The sequence below is a fragment of the Chrysemys picta genome, chromosome 2 (assembly GCF_011386835.1).
Source record: "Chrysemys picta bellii isolate R12L10 chromosome 2, ASM1138683v2, whole genome shotgun sequence".
Taxonomy (NCBI): domain Eukaryota; kingdom Metazoa; phylum Chordata; order Testudines; family Emydidae; genus Chrysemys; species Chrysemys picta.
Window position 1 is genome coordinate 270,075,819 of NC_088792.1, and position 11,981 is coordinate 270,087,799.

The following is an 11,981-nucleotide window of genomic DNA, read 5'->3' on the forward strand; positions in this document are numbered from 1 at the left end:
CGCTGTGATGGGTTGGATCACAGAACCCCCCTTGGGAGCTGCCACCTGATGTGCCAAGACCACTTCTGCCCCTGCTTTCCTGCCCTGTCAGCTTGGGACTTCAGTGCCCTGCCTGGTTTGAGCCAGACTCACCAGCCTGCTGCAAACTCAGACCCAGGTCTGAATCACGTCCCCTAACAGCTGTAGGCTTACCTAAAAGCAGCTAACGGAAGTGTTCTTGTCTTTAACACTCAGATGCCCAACTCCCAATGGGGTCCAAACCCCAAATAAATCTGTTTTACCCTGTATAAATTGTTTGCCCTCTATAACACTGATAGAGAGATAGGCACAGCTGTTTGCCCACCCAGGTATTAACACATACTCTGAGTTAATAAGTAAAAAGTGATTTTATTAAATACAGAAAGTAAGATTTAAGTGGTTCCAAGTATTAACAGACAGAACAAAGTGAATTACTAAGTAAAATAAAATAAAAAATGCAAATCTATGTCGAATACAGTAAGAAACTGAATACAGATAAGATCCTCACCAGTTCCAGAATGCTTCCTTTTACAGACTAATCTCCTTTTAGTCTGGGTCCAGCAATCACTCACACCCCTTGCAGTCACTGTCCTTTGTTCCAGTTTCTTTCAGGTATCTTTGGGGGTGGAGAGGTTCTCTCTTTAGCCAGCTGAAGACAAAATGGAGGGGTCTCTCATGGGCTTAAATAGACTTTCTCTTGTGGGTGGAGACCCCTTCCTCCCTCCTATGCAAAATCCAGCTACAAAATGGAGTTTTGGAGTCCCCTGGGCAAGTCACATATCCACGCATGACTGAGTTCCTTACCAGCCAAGCCACATTCCTGGGAAAGCCTAGATGTGGATTGGTGTCTTCAAGTTCATTGTTGGCTTAAGTGTTTCTTGATTGGGAAAGAATAGTCTTTTCTCAGGAAGCTGACCAACTGCTTCACTACAGCCTACTTAGAATCAAACAAGTATGCAGCCAATATTTATAACTTCGAATGCAAAAATGATACATGCATACAAATAGGATTAATAGATTCAGTAGATCATAACCTTTACAGAGATGTTACATGGCATATGTAGCATAAAACACATTCTAGTTATGTTATATATATATACATCCAAAAGCATATTTCTATAAAGCCTTATGGGTGGCACCGTCACACCTGCAAAGATCGTGGGATACCCCAACTTCCTTACCGCCAACAGGGAAGTGTACTGACAAATGAAACCATGTTCCTGTGCAAAGTTCTGAGTGCTTCTATTCTCATCCAGCCTCCAACTCCCTTGCTGTAATGGCAACTAAAGAGAGATTGTTTCATGGGAGGTATAAGTCCATACCTAAGGCCAAGAGTCAAAGAGGTTGGATTGGATGGGGAGAAAAATGTATTTGATCTCATCCTTACAAATGAGCATTGCAAATCAGCAGGTGCTGATCTCCCCATTCACAAAATCATACTTTGAGACTATAATCAAAGTCACAGACAAGTTGCCAAGAAGTCTTTGCTATCGGAACTGGACATGGGGACGCAGCTTCCAGAATTAATGTCTTTCCTCCTCTCTTAAAGTCCCCGGGTGAACCTGGAATATGCTTCCTCTTCTTGTTGACAGTGCCATTCTGACAAGCCTCCATAGTCAAAACTGCCAAAGATATGTGCCAGGATCTGTCCACGTGGCAGCTACGGTGTGCTGCTGAGATTCTGCCCCTAAACCTCCCTTTCTTACTTCTCTGAGCCCATATGGCTGGGGTATGGGAAGGGCAGCATGGTGCCCTGGGTAGGGGATTTTCATCCACACTTCTGAGCCTGTGTAGAGCTATTCCTTATACTTTCCACACCAACGAAGAGCCACATACCCAGTGCCCATATGTCAACAGTAAATATATGTAAAGGCTGCTGAGATTGGCATTAAGGCTTTGGGTTACAGAAAACTTTAATGTCAAACTCAGCAGTGACAAAATATATTTGCTGTTGATATCTGTGCCCTGGATATGTGCAGGATGAGCTCTTTGTGTGGGCAGTAGGAGTTGCTTGAATTTGGGGGATGGGGTGTGTTGCTGTGTCTATTGGAGCCAGAGGTGGAAAGGAGGTCCCTGCAGAGGAGGGAGTCTGTGGTGTGGTTCTCTTATTGTCATTATTTCCCTTTATGGGTTTGTGAGGGTGTGCTTTACCCTTGAGTGATTTTTTTAAGAAACCTTTTGTTTATGGCAATGGTATCATTTGATTATAGGTTCAAATGCATTTTATTACTATTAATGCAAAGGGATAATAAATTATTATTCTTTGGGTGCTTGCTTATTCCATTCCAATGTAGGGGTGGGCTTGCCCCAAGCACTGCCGGCAGAAAGTTTTCCCTCAGTGGTATCCGTGGGTCAGTCCTGCTGCCCCCTGGAGTTGCGCACTCAGAGCGTTGGTATAAAGGGGCAAACACTTTTTACAAAGCAACATTCCATATGTCATCTTTCAATACTTTTCTTCAAAGAAAATCTGCACAACACCTTCAAAAGGCAAGCCTGGGAACTAAAATTAATAGCACTGTTAGACACCAAAAACCATGGACATAACAGGAACACTCTTTTAATGGCTGTTTGCAAAAATGTGTAACACACCACACTGACTGATACCCTGAAATGCTCACTTCAAGCCCTTTATGCTTAAACAATTAACCCTCAATCAACCAATTCATTACAAGTGACTGCCTCCAAGAAGCCTTACCACTTTTGGTTAAAAATATGTCTAAATGTGTATTTAGCTCAAACCTCTCCTGCCCACTCCAGAACTTAAGAAGAGCTCTGTGCAGCTAAAAAAATCATTCCTTTCATCCAGAAGAGGCTGGTACAATAAACACTATTACCTCACCCTCCTTGCTCCCTCATATCCTAGAAACAGTAGGATTAAAAAAAACCTTAAAAATTTGTTATTGTTCTCCTCTTTCTTATGAAAAATATTGACAGGGTTTATCTGGACTCTGGTCTGGTTCAAAAGAAAGCCTATGGCTATGTATGCTTGCTTTTAAGTCAAAGCTCTGGCATGGTTGCCAGAAAAAGTGGGAGCTCCTGCTCCCTGGAGAACGGTAATAATGGCTCACTGCTTCACGAAAGACCACTCATTGGAGAACCTGGCTCCCCACTGCTGACTTTCTCCAGTATGGTCCCTGGAGCCAAAGAAACGTGCTCTGGGTGTCCAAAACTGCATCGGCTGTCGTTTCTAGAGAGCTCTTGGCTTGTCCATTTAGAGGATTGTTGTCTTAGGCATCACAGGGAAGGGAGCAGGGAGAAGATTGGTGGAGTGGCCTGTCTGTGTCTTCAATTATGCAAATGAAAGGGGATGGCTACTTTGAGCATCTTTGCTTTGTTAAGCAACCTAGGGAAAGGGGCCACAGAGAACAGAATTGAGAGCCAGGATCTGTTCAGATGGGGCGTCTCATAGTGCTCTTTCTCTCATGAAGGCCAAATTGTAGCAACCACCAGTTAGAGGACAATGCCCCGGAATGGGCTGTGACTGGCAGGGTGGGTGTTAGTTAAGGCTATGCTTTTAGGGATCATTTCTCTAGTTAGTGACTGGAGAAGGATGGTTGTAAAAGCCTGGCCTTGCTAACCACAATGAGGAACTGTAGTGTTTCTTTCTGAGCATGATAATGGCAGAGTGCTATTCTGTGATAGCTGTTTTCTGCTGTGGAAGAGTGTCTTGTTCTTCCTGGTAAGAGCAAGGGAAAGAAACACAGTCTGAGTGGTTAGCTTTGAACTTGTTCTGTTGGATGTGAAAAAAAGTTTGGGTGTGGTTACTGAGAGCTGTACTCCTTGGTGGTTTGGTGTGCTGAGTTCTCAGCAGTAAAATGTTCCATCTGCTTTCAGGTGTTGCATGCCTGGGCTGTATCTATCAGCAGGCTTTAGAGAAGGGCTTCCTTTGTCTGTGTTACTGTGTCTCTATTAAGTCCTTGCTCCTGGTCTCTGCAATCAGCAAGTTTAACATAAAGAGAGTGCCTTTGATCTTTTACTTGTTCTACTTCATCTGAATAGCTCTTTCTCCTTCCTTCACTGAGTCTGACAATGCTTCTCCCCACGGCACCTGCCAGTTGTCCTCCACGCTGGAAGAAATGGATGATGCTTCACCACTGCTAACACCACTGGAGCCACTGGGGCTTGGGAAGATTTTGTCTGTTCCCGCATGCCAAAGCTGAGATTGCCAGGATTGTAACCAGTATTCCCACCATTTTTGCTCTCAGAGAATCCTAGAACATGTCCCCAACTCTAGGTTACACACTGCTGAGCGACTTTCATCCAAGTGAATAGCCATTAGAAATTGTAACAGGGATTATCTGGACTCTGGTCCAGTTCAAAGAAAAGCCTATGGCTCTATAATCTTTGTTAGAGTTCCCTCCCCATTCTGAACTCTAGGGTACAGATCTGGGGACCCGCATGAAAGACCCCCTAAGCTTAGGTTTAGAACTTCCCCAAGGCACACATTCCCCAGCTGCTGAAGGGTTCTGTCTTTTCAACTCCATAACAGCGAGGTCATGCTTCCTCTCTCTTTCCCTCTCCTCCTGAGCATGCTTCTGTTCCTCCATAGCTCTCTTGTGGGCAGCCTCTTCTCTGGCCACTTGTGCATCAATCTCCATCTGTCTGAGTTCCAGCTGTCTTTCATGTTCCTTCTGTCTTTCCTCAGCTTCAAATCTGGCTAATTCCAGTTTTTTCTGGTCGTCACTTTCTGTCATCCTAGCCTTTCTGCACTTAACCTAGCTTAACCCGAGATCTGGAAAGAAAAAAAAATACACCCAGCTTGTGAATTCCGTTGCAGGACTTAACTACTCTGCCCTAAGGCAAGGTGGGGGGGGGAACTCTAGCTGCTCTCAGCTAAAAGAAAAAAAATGTCCCTTTAAAAAAGAACTTCCCTGCTTTCCAAGCAGCCAAAAGAAAAAAGAGAGTCCTTTTAAATCTTCTGTGCTTCTGGTGCAAAATGATCCCACAGTACTGCCACCATGTCAGGGTTCCCTCCACACTCTGAACGCTAGGGTACAAATGTGGGGACCCGCATGAAAGACCCCCTAAGCTTATTTCTACCAACTTAGGTTAAAAACTTCTCCAAAGCACACATTCTTCCTTGTCCTTGGACAGTATGCTGCCACCACCAAGTGAGTTAGACAAAGATTCAGGAAAAGGACCACTTGGAGTTTCTGTTTCCCCCAAATATCCCCCCAAACTCCTTCACCCCCTTTCCTGGCTTGAGAGTAACCAAGGTGAGCACCGACCAGACCCTTGGGTTTTTGGGACACTAAAAACCCAATCAGATTCTTAAAAACAGAACTTTTATTATAAGGAAACAAAGTAAAAGAAACAGCTCTGTAAAATCAGGATGGAAGGTAAGTTTACAGGGTAATAAGAGTTAAAAGACAGAGGATTTCCCTCTAGGCAAAACTTTAAAGTTACAAAAAACCAGGAATAAACCTCCCTCTTAGCATAGGGAAAATTCACAAGCTAAAACAAAAAGATACTCTAACGCATTTCCTTGCTATTACTTACTATTTCTGTAATATTAGATGTAACATTTTAGTAGGAGCTGGATTATTTGCTTGGTCTCTCCCTTTGTCTCCTGAGAGAACACCCACAGAGCACAAAACAAAGCTTCCCCCGTGCCCCGCCCCAGATTTGAAAGTATCTTCTTTCCCCATTGGTCCTTCCGGTCAGGTGCCAACCAGGTTGTCGGAGTTTCTCAATCCTTTACAGGTAAAGGAGGGATTTTATGCTATCCATAGCTGTATGTTTATGACAACCTTGTTTTTAAGCAGTGGTCTGTGTTTTTATTTGTAAAAAGAAAATCTGGGGATTTTTCAATGTTTATTTTCCAAACCTTCAAACCATCATGGAATCAGGATAAATATGAAAAAATTAAAACATTGTGAAAAATTGTGGGGGGCGGGGAAGGAAAACCTTTTGCAATACAAACATTTTATTACAGTATAATGGAAACTTTCTTTTAATGTACAAAGGTGTATTTTGTCTCTCTCAGTAGAAAGAGAAAACACCAGTGTTTTCTGTGTGTCACACAGCGATTCCAAGTTTTCAACAATGAACATTACCTTGGTGCGCAGAATCTGGCAGTCATTCTGATTACTTTCCAGTCTCTTCAGAGTTTCTGCTTGAGAACCAACAAACTCAGGATGATCTCGGAGATGCATTAGCACAGTCGAGGTGTTATTTACTTGACGGGCAGGAAAATACAAGCTCCTCTACCCATGTGGCACAATAGGGGGGCCTCTGCACTCATCTCGCACTGTGTAAAACAAGGCCTTCAAATTGTTCGCATGCTTGAAAATGGCCCTGAATCCAATGATGCAAGATGTAATTTCTTTCATTTCCTTTATAGCAGTAGTTGCTGACAGTGCAACATTAATCAGATGAGCAGGACAGATAACAGGCAGCAGCTCCAGCTTCTGATTGAGTTTAGCATCCCAGACAAACTTATCCATGTAGGATGCAGAATTTGTGTTAGTTGTGGCCAATATAGCTGGTACCTTTCAAACATGTTAGTTATGGCTGCGGCGAGAAAACAGTTGTGAGCAAAGGGGACAAATGTCACCTCAGCACAAAAGAATGAGAGTTTATTCACTTTGAAATCAATAAACAAAAACCAACGGCCAAGAATTGGAAGGTCCAAAGATCAGGAGACCCCTAAAAATCAGACTAGATACCACATCTCCATCCATTCGTTGCATCAGTTTTGCTACTAAAGCATCATCATTATCTTTCAGATACTTACGAATCAGGTTGTCCGCATTAGGGAGGGTTTTTGCTGCTGGACACAATTGCTGCACAAAGTCACCAGTAGGCCCCCCCAGCAATTAACAGTGATTGTCCAACGAAACAAAGAGCATGCACAAATTCATCGACACGCTCGTGCTATGTCCTCTCTTTCATTAAAGCCCCACTGAAAGCTCCTGATATTGACTGTTTATCCCAAAGCTCACTTTCTTCTTTAAGCTTCTGGTGTTGCTTGCTTTTGACATGCTCCTTTATTTTGTCATCGCGAGCGCTGATCTCAATGCTGCCGTACTTGCAGTGCAATGCATCCTCTTCACTCCTGTCTTTACTTGTCTTGAAAAGTTCTAAGCACGGGTTTTCTTGTTGGTACTCAGGTATAGATTTGCGTTTTTGATCCCAAATTTACCTTCTTAGCTTGTCTTTATCAGTGGGTGATTGATTGATTGATTAAATTCAGCGCCGTGCTAAAGGGACGCAAAGAAATAGGCGGGCAGCGTCTCCTTGTGGGCCAATCATACCATGATATTAACATTCTTTGATTTTTCCAATCTCCACCCTATGTGGGTCTTTTGTGTTTTACACTGCGAGACTCCTTCAGTCTCAGAACTTCAAGATGCAATTGCATAAGTGTTAGTGTTTACCAAAAATAAGTACCTGAAAAAAATATTGAGAGGTTTGATAAAATATTGAGTGGTTTTATATCAATGCTCCTGCTCCCTGAAGAATAGTAAGACTGGCCCTCGGGTTCAGGAAACACCCCTCATTGGAGAGCCCGGCTTCCCCCTGCTGACTTTCTCCAGTTTGGTCTCTGGTACCAAAGAAACATGCTCTGGGTGTCCAAAACTGCATAGGCTGTTGTTTCTAGAGAGCTCTTGGCTTGTCCAGCTAGAGGATTGTTGTCTTAGGCATTGCAGAGAAGGGAGTGGGGAGAAGATTGGTTGAGTGGCCTGTCTTGTCTTCAGTTTATGCAAATGAAAGGGGATGGCTACTTTGAGCATCTTTGCTTTGATAGGCAGCCTAAGGAAGGGAGCCATGGAGAGCAGAGTTGAGAGCCAGGATCTGTTCACGTGGGGCTTCTCGTAGTGCTCGCTCTCTTGTGAAGGCCAAATTGTAGCAACCACCAGTTAGAGGACAATGCCCCAGAATGGTCTGTGACTTGCAGGGTTGGTGTTAGTTAAGGCTATGCTTTTAGAGATCATTTCTCTAGTTGGTGACTGGAGAAGGGTGGTTGTAAAAGCCTGGCCTTGCTAACCACAATGAGGAACTGTAGTGTTTTTTTCTGAGCATGACAATGGTAGAGAGTGCTGTTCTATGACAGCTGCTTTCTGCTGTAGAAGAGTGTCTTGTTCTTTCTCACAAGAGCAAGTGAAAGAAACACAGTCTGAGTGGTTAGCTTTGATCATGTTCTGTTGGGTGTGGGGGGAAAAAAAGCTTGGGGTATTGGGCTACTGGGAGCTGTACTCAGTGTGGGTTTGATGTGCTAAATTCTCAGCAGTGAAATGTTCTATCTGCTTTCAGGTGTTGTGTGAGTGGGTAGTATCTATCAGCAGGCTTTAGAAAAGGGCTTTCTTTGTGTACATTACTGTGTCTTTGTTAGGTCCTTGCTCCTCATCTCTGCAATCAGCAGGTTTACCATAAAAAGATTGTCTTTTATCTTTTGTGTGTTCTACTTCATCTGAATAGCTATTTCTCCTTCCTTCACTTTGAAATCAACAAACAATAACCAACGGCCAAGAATTGGAAGGTCTAAAGCATCAGGGGACTCCTCAAAAATCAGATTCGATACCACATCTCCACCCATTCGTTGCATCAGTTTTGCTATTAAAGCATCATCATTATCTTTCAGATATTTACGAATCAGGTTGTCCGCATTAGGGAGGGTTTTTGCTGCTGGACACTATTGCTGCACAAAGTCACCAAAAGGCCCCCCCAGCAATTAACAGTGATTTTCCGACATAACAAAGAGCATGCACAAATTTATTGACACACTCCTGCTATGTCCTCTCTTTCATTAAAGCCCCACTGAAAGCTCCTGATATTGACTGTTTATCCCAAAGCTCACTTTCTTCTTTAAGTTTTTTGTGTTGCTTGCTTTTGACATGCTTCTTTATTCTGTCATCGCGAGCGCTGACCTCAATGCTGCCGTACTTGCAGCGCCATGCATCCTCTTCACTCCTGTCTTTACTTGTCTTGAAAAGTTCTAAGCATGGATTTTCTTGTTGGTACTCAGGCATAGATTTGTGTTTTCGCCCCATGTTTACTTTCTTATCTTTACCAGTGGGTGGGTGGATGGGTGACTGGTTGATTGATTGATTCAATTCAGCACCGTGCTAAAGGGACGCAAAGAAATAGGCGGGCAGCGTCTCCTTGTGGGCTAATTATACCGTGAATATTAACATTATTTGATTTTCCAATCTCCACCGTGTGTGCGTGTTTTGTGTTTTACACTGCGAGACTCCTTCAATCTCAGAACTTCAGGACACAATTGCATAAAGTGTGAGTGGTTAACAAAAATAAGTACCTGAAAAAAAATATTGAGTGGTTTGATAAACGGGTGTAAATCAATAAAACCTGAACTCCTTTAATTAAGAAGCCTGGTAATTTATCAGTGAAAATTGGTTAAAAAACCCAAAACACCCTTAAAAATGCAGAATACTGGTTATGTCAACCCTTCCCGCGTGGTTCCCAAACATATTTTATGTCAACGCTCCTGCTCACTGAAGAATGGTACGACTGGCCCCCAAGTTTATGAAACACCCCTCGTTGGAGAGCCTGACTCCCCACTGCTGACTTTCTCCAATTTGGTCTCTGGTGCCAAAGAAACATGCTCTGGGTGTCCAAAACTGCATCGGCTGTCGTTTCTAGAGAGCTCTTGGCTTGTCCAGCTAGAGGATTGTTGTCTTAGGCATCACAGGGAAGGGAGCAGGGAGAAGATTGGTGGAGTGGCCTGTCTGTGTCTTCAGTTTATGCAAATGAAAGGGGATGGCTACTTTGAGCATCTTTGCTTTGATAGGCAGCCTAGGGAAAGGGGCCATGGAGGACAGAATTGAGAACCAGGATCTGTTCACGTGGGGCTTCTCATAGTGCTCTTTCTCTCATGAAGGCCAAATTGTAGCAACCACCAGTTAGAGGACAATGCCCCGGAATGGGCTGTGACTGGCAGGGTAAGGGTTGGTTAAGGCTGTGCTTTCAGGGAATCATTTCTTTAGTTGGTGATTGGAGAAGGGTGGTTGTAAAAGCTTGTTGGAACTGGACATGGGGATGCAGCTTCCAGAGTTAATGTCTTTCTTCCTCCTCTCTTAAAGTCCCTGGGTGAACCTGGAATATGCTTCCTCTTCTTGTTGACAGTGCCATTCTGACAAGCCTCCATAGTCAAAACTGCCAAAGATATGTGCCAGGATCTGTCCACGTGGCAGCTACGGTGTGCTGCTGAGATTCTGCCCCTAAACCTCTCCTTCTTACTTCTCTGAGCCCATATGGCTGGGGTATGGGAAGGGCAGCATGGTGCCCTGGGTAGGGGATTTTCATCCACACTTCTGAGCCTGTGTAGAGCTATTCCTTATACTTTCCACACCAACGAAGAGCCACATACCCAGTGCCCATATGTCAACAGTAAATATATGTAAAGGCTGCTGAGATTGGCATTAAGGCTTTGGGTTACAGAAAACTTTAATGCCAAACTCAGCAGTGACAAAATATATTTGCTGTTGATATCTGTGCCCTGGATATGTGCAGGATGAGCTCTTTGTGTGGGCAGTAGGAGTTGGTTGAATTTGGGGGATGGGGTGTGTTGCTGTGTCTATTGGAGCCAGAGGTGGAAAGGAGGTCCCTGCAGAGGAGGGAGTCTGTGGTGTGGTTCTCTTATTGTCATTATTTCCCTTTATGGGTTTGTGAGGGTGTGCTTTACCCTTGAGTGATTTTTTAAGAAACCTTTTGTTTATGGCAATGGTATCATTTGATTATAGGTTCAAATGCATTTTATTACTATTAATGCAAAGGGATAATAAATTATTATTCTTTGGGTGCTTGCTTATTCCATTCCAATGTAGGGGTGGGCTTGCCCCAAGCACTGCCGGCAGAAAGTTTTCCCTCAGTGGTATCCGTGGGTCAGTCCTGCTGCCCCCTGGAGTTGCGCACTCAGAGCGTTGGTATAAAGGGGCAAACACTTTTTACAAAGCAACATTCCATATGTCATCTTTCAATACTTTTCTTCAAAGAAAATCTGCACAACACCTTCAAAAGGCAAGCCTGGGAACTAAAATTAATAGCACTGTTAGACACCAAAAACCATGGACATAACAGGAACACTCTTTTAATGGCTGTTTGCAAAAATGTGTAACACACCACACTGACTGATACCCTGAAATGCTCAGTTCAAGCCCTTTAGGCTTAAACAATTAACCCTCAATCAACCAATTCATTACAAGTGACTGCCTCCAAGAAGCCTTACCACTTTTGGTTAAAAATATGTCTAAATTTGTATTTAGCTCAAACCTCTCCTGCCCACTCCAGAACTTAAGAAGAGCTCTGTGCAGCTAAAAAAATCATTCCTTTCATCCAGAAGAGGCTGGTACAATAAACACTATTGCCTCACCCTCCTTGCTCCCTCATATCCTAGAAACAGTAGGATTAAAAAAACCTTAAAAATTTGTTATTGTGGTTGTAAAAGCTTGGCCTTGCTGACCACGATGAGGAACTGTAGTGTTTCTTTCTGAGCATGATAATGGCAGAGTGCTATTCTGTGATAACTGTTTTCTGCTGTAGAAGTGTCTTGCTCTTCCTGGTAAGAACAAGGAAAAGAAACACAGTCTGAGTGGTTAGCTTTGAACTTGTTCTGTTGGATGTGAAAAAAAGTTTCGGTGTGGTTACTGGGAGCTGTACTCCTTGGTGGTTTGGTGTGCTGAGTTTTCAGCAGTAAAATGTTCCATCTGCTTTCAGGTGTTTCATGACTGGGCTGTATCTATCAGCAGGCTTTAAAGAAGGGCTTCCTTTGTCTGTGTTACTGTGTCTCTATTAAGTCCTTGCTCCTAGTCTCTGCAATCAGCAAGTTTAACATAAAAGAGTGCCTTTGATCTCTTACTTGTTCTACTTCATCTGAATAGCTCTTTCTCCTTCCTTCACTGAGTCTGACAATGCTTCTCCCCATGGCACCTGCCAGTTGTCCTACACGCTGGAAGAAATGGATGATGCTTCACCACTGCTAACGCCACTGGGGCTTGGGAAGA

At 43.6% G+C, this 11,981-nt stretch overlaps 2 non-coding genes and 1 pseudogene across 2 annotated transcripts; all 3 read left to right on the forward strand.

Moving 5' to 3' along the window:
• The first annotated feature begins 3,520 nt into the window (after window positions 1-3,520).
• On the forward strand, window positions 3,521-3,732 carry LOC112059125 (small nucleolar RNA U3). The gene has a single exon (XR_002888351.2). It is a non-coding gene; the product is annotated as a small nucleolar RNA U3 (small nucleolar RNA).
• A 4,200-nt stretch (window positions 3,733-7,932) lies between these two features.
• Window positions 7,933-8,146, forward strand: LOC112059123 (small nucleolar RNA U3). The gene has a single exon (XR_002888349.2). It is a non-coding gene; the product is annotated as a small nucleolar RNA U3 (small nucleolar RNA).
• A 3,235-nt stretch (window positions 8,147-11,381) lies between these two features.
• On the forward strand, window positions 11,382-11,574 carry LOC135981971 (small nucleolar RNA U3; annotated as a pseudogene).
• Window positions 11,575-11,981: the final 407 nt, after the last annotated feature.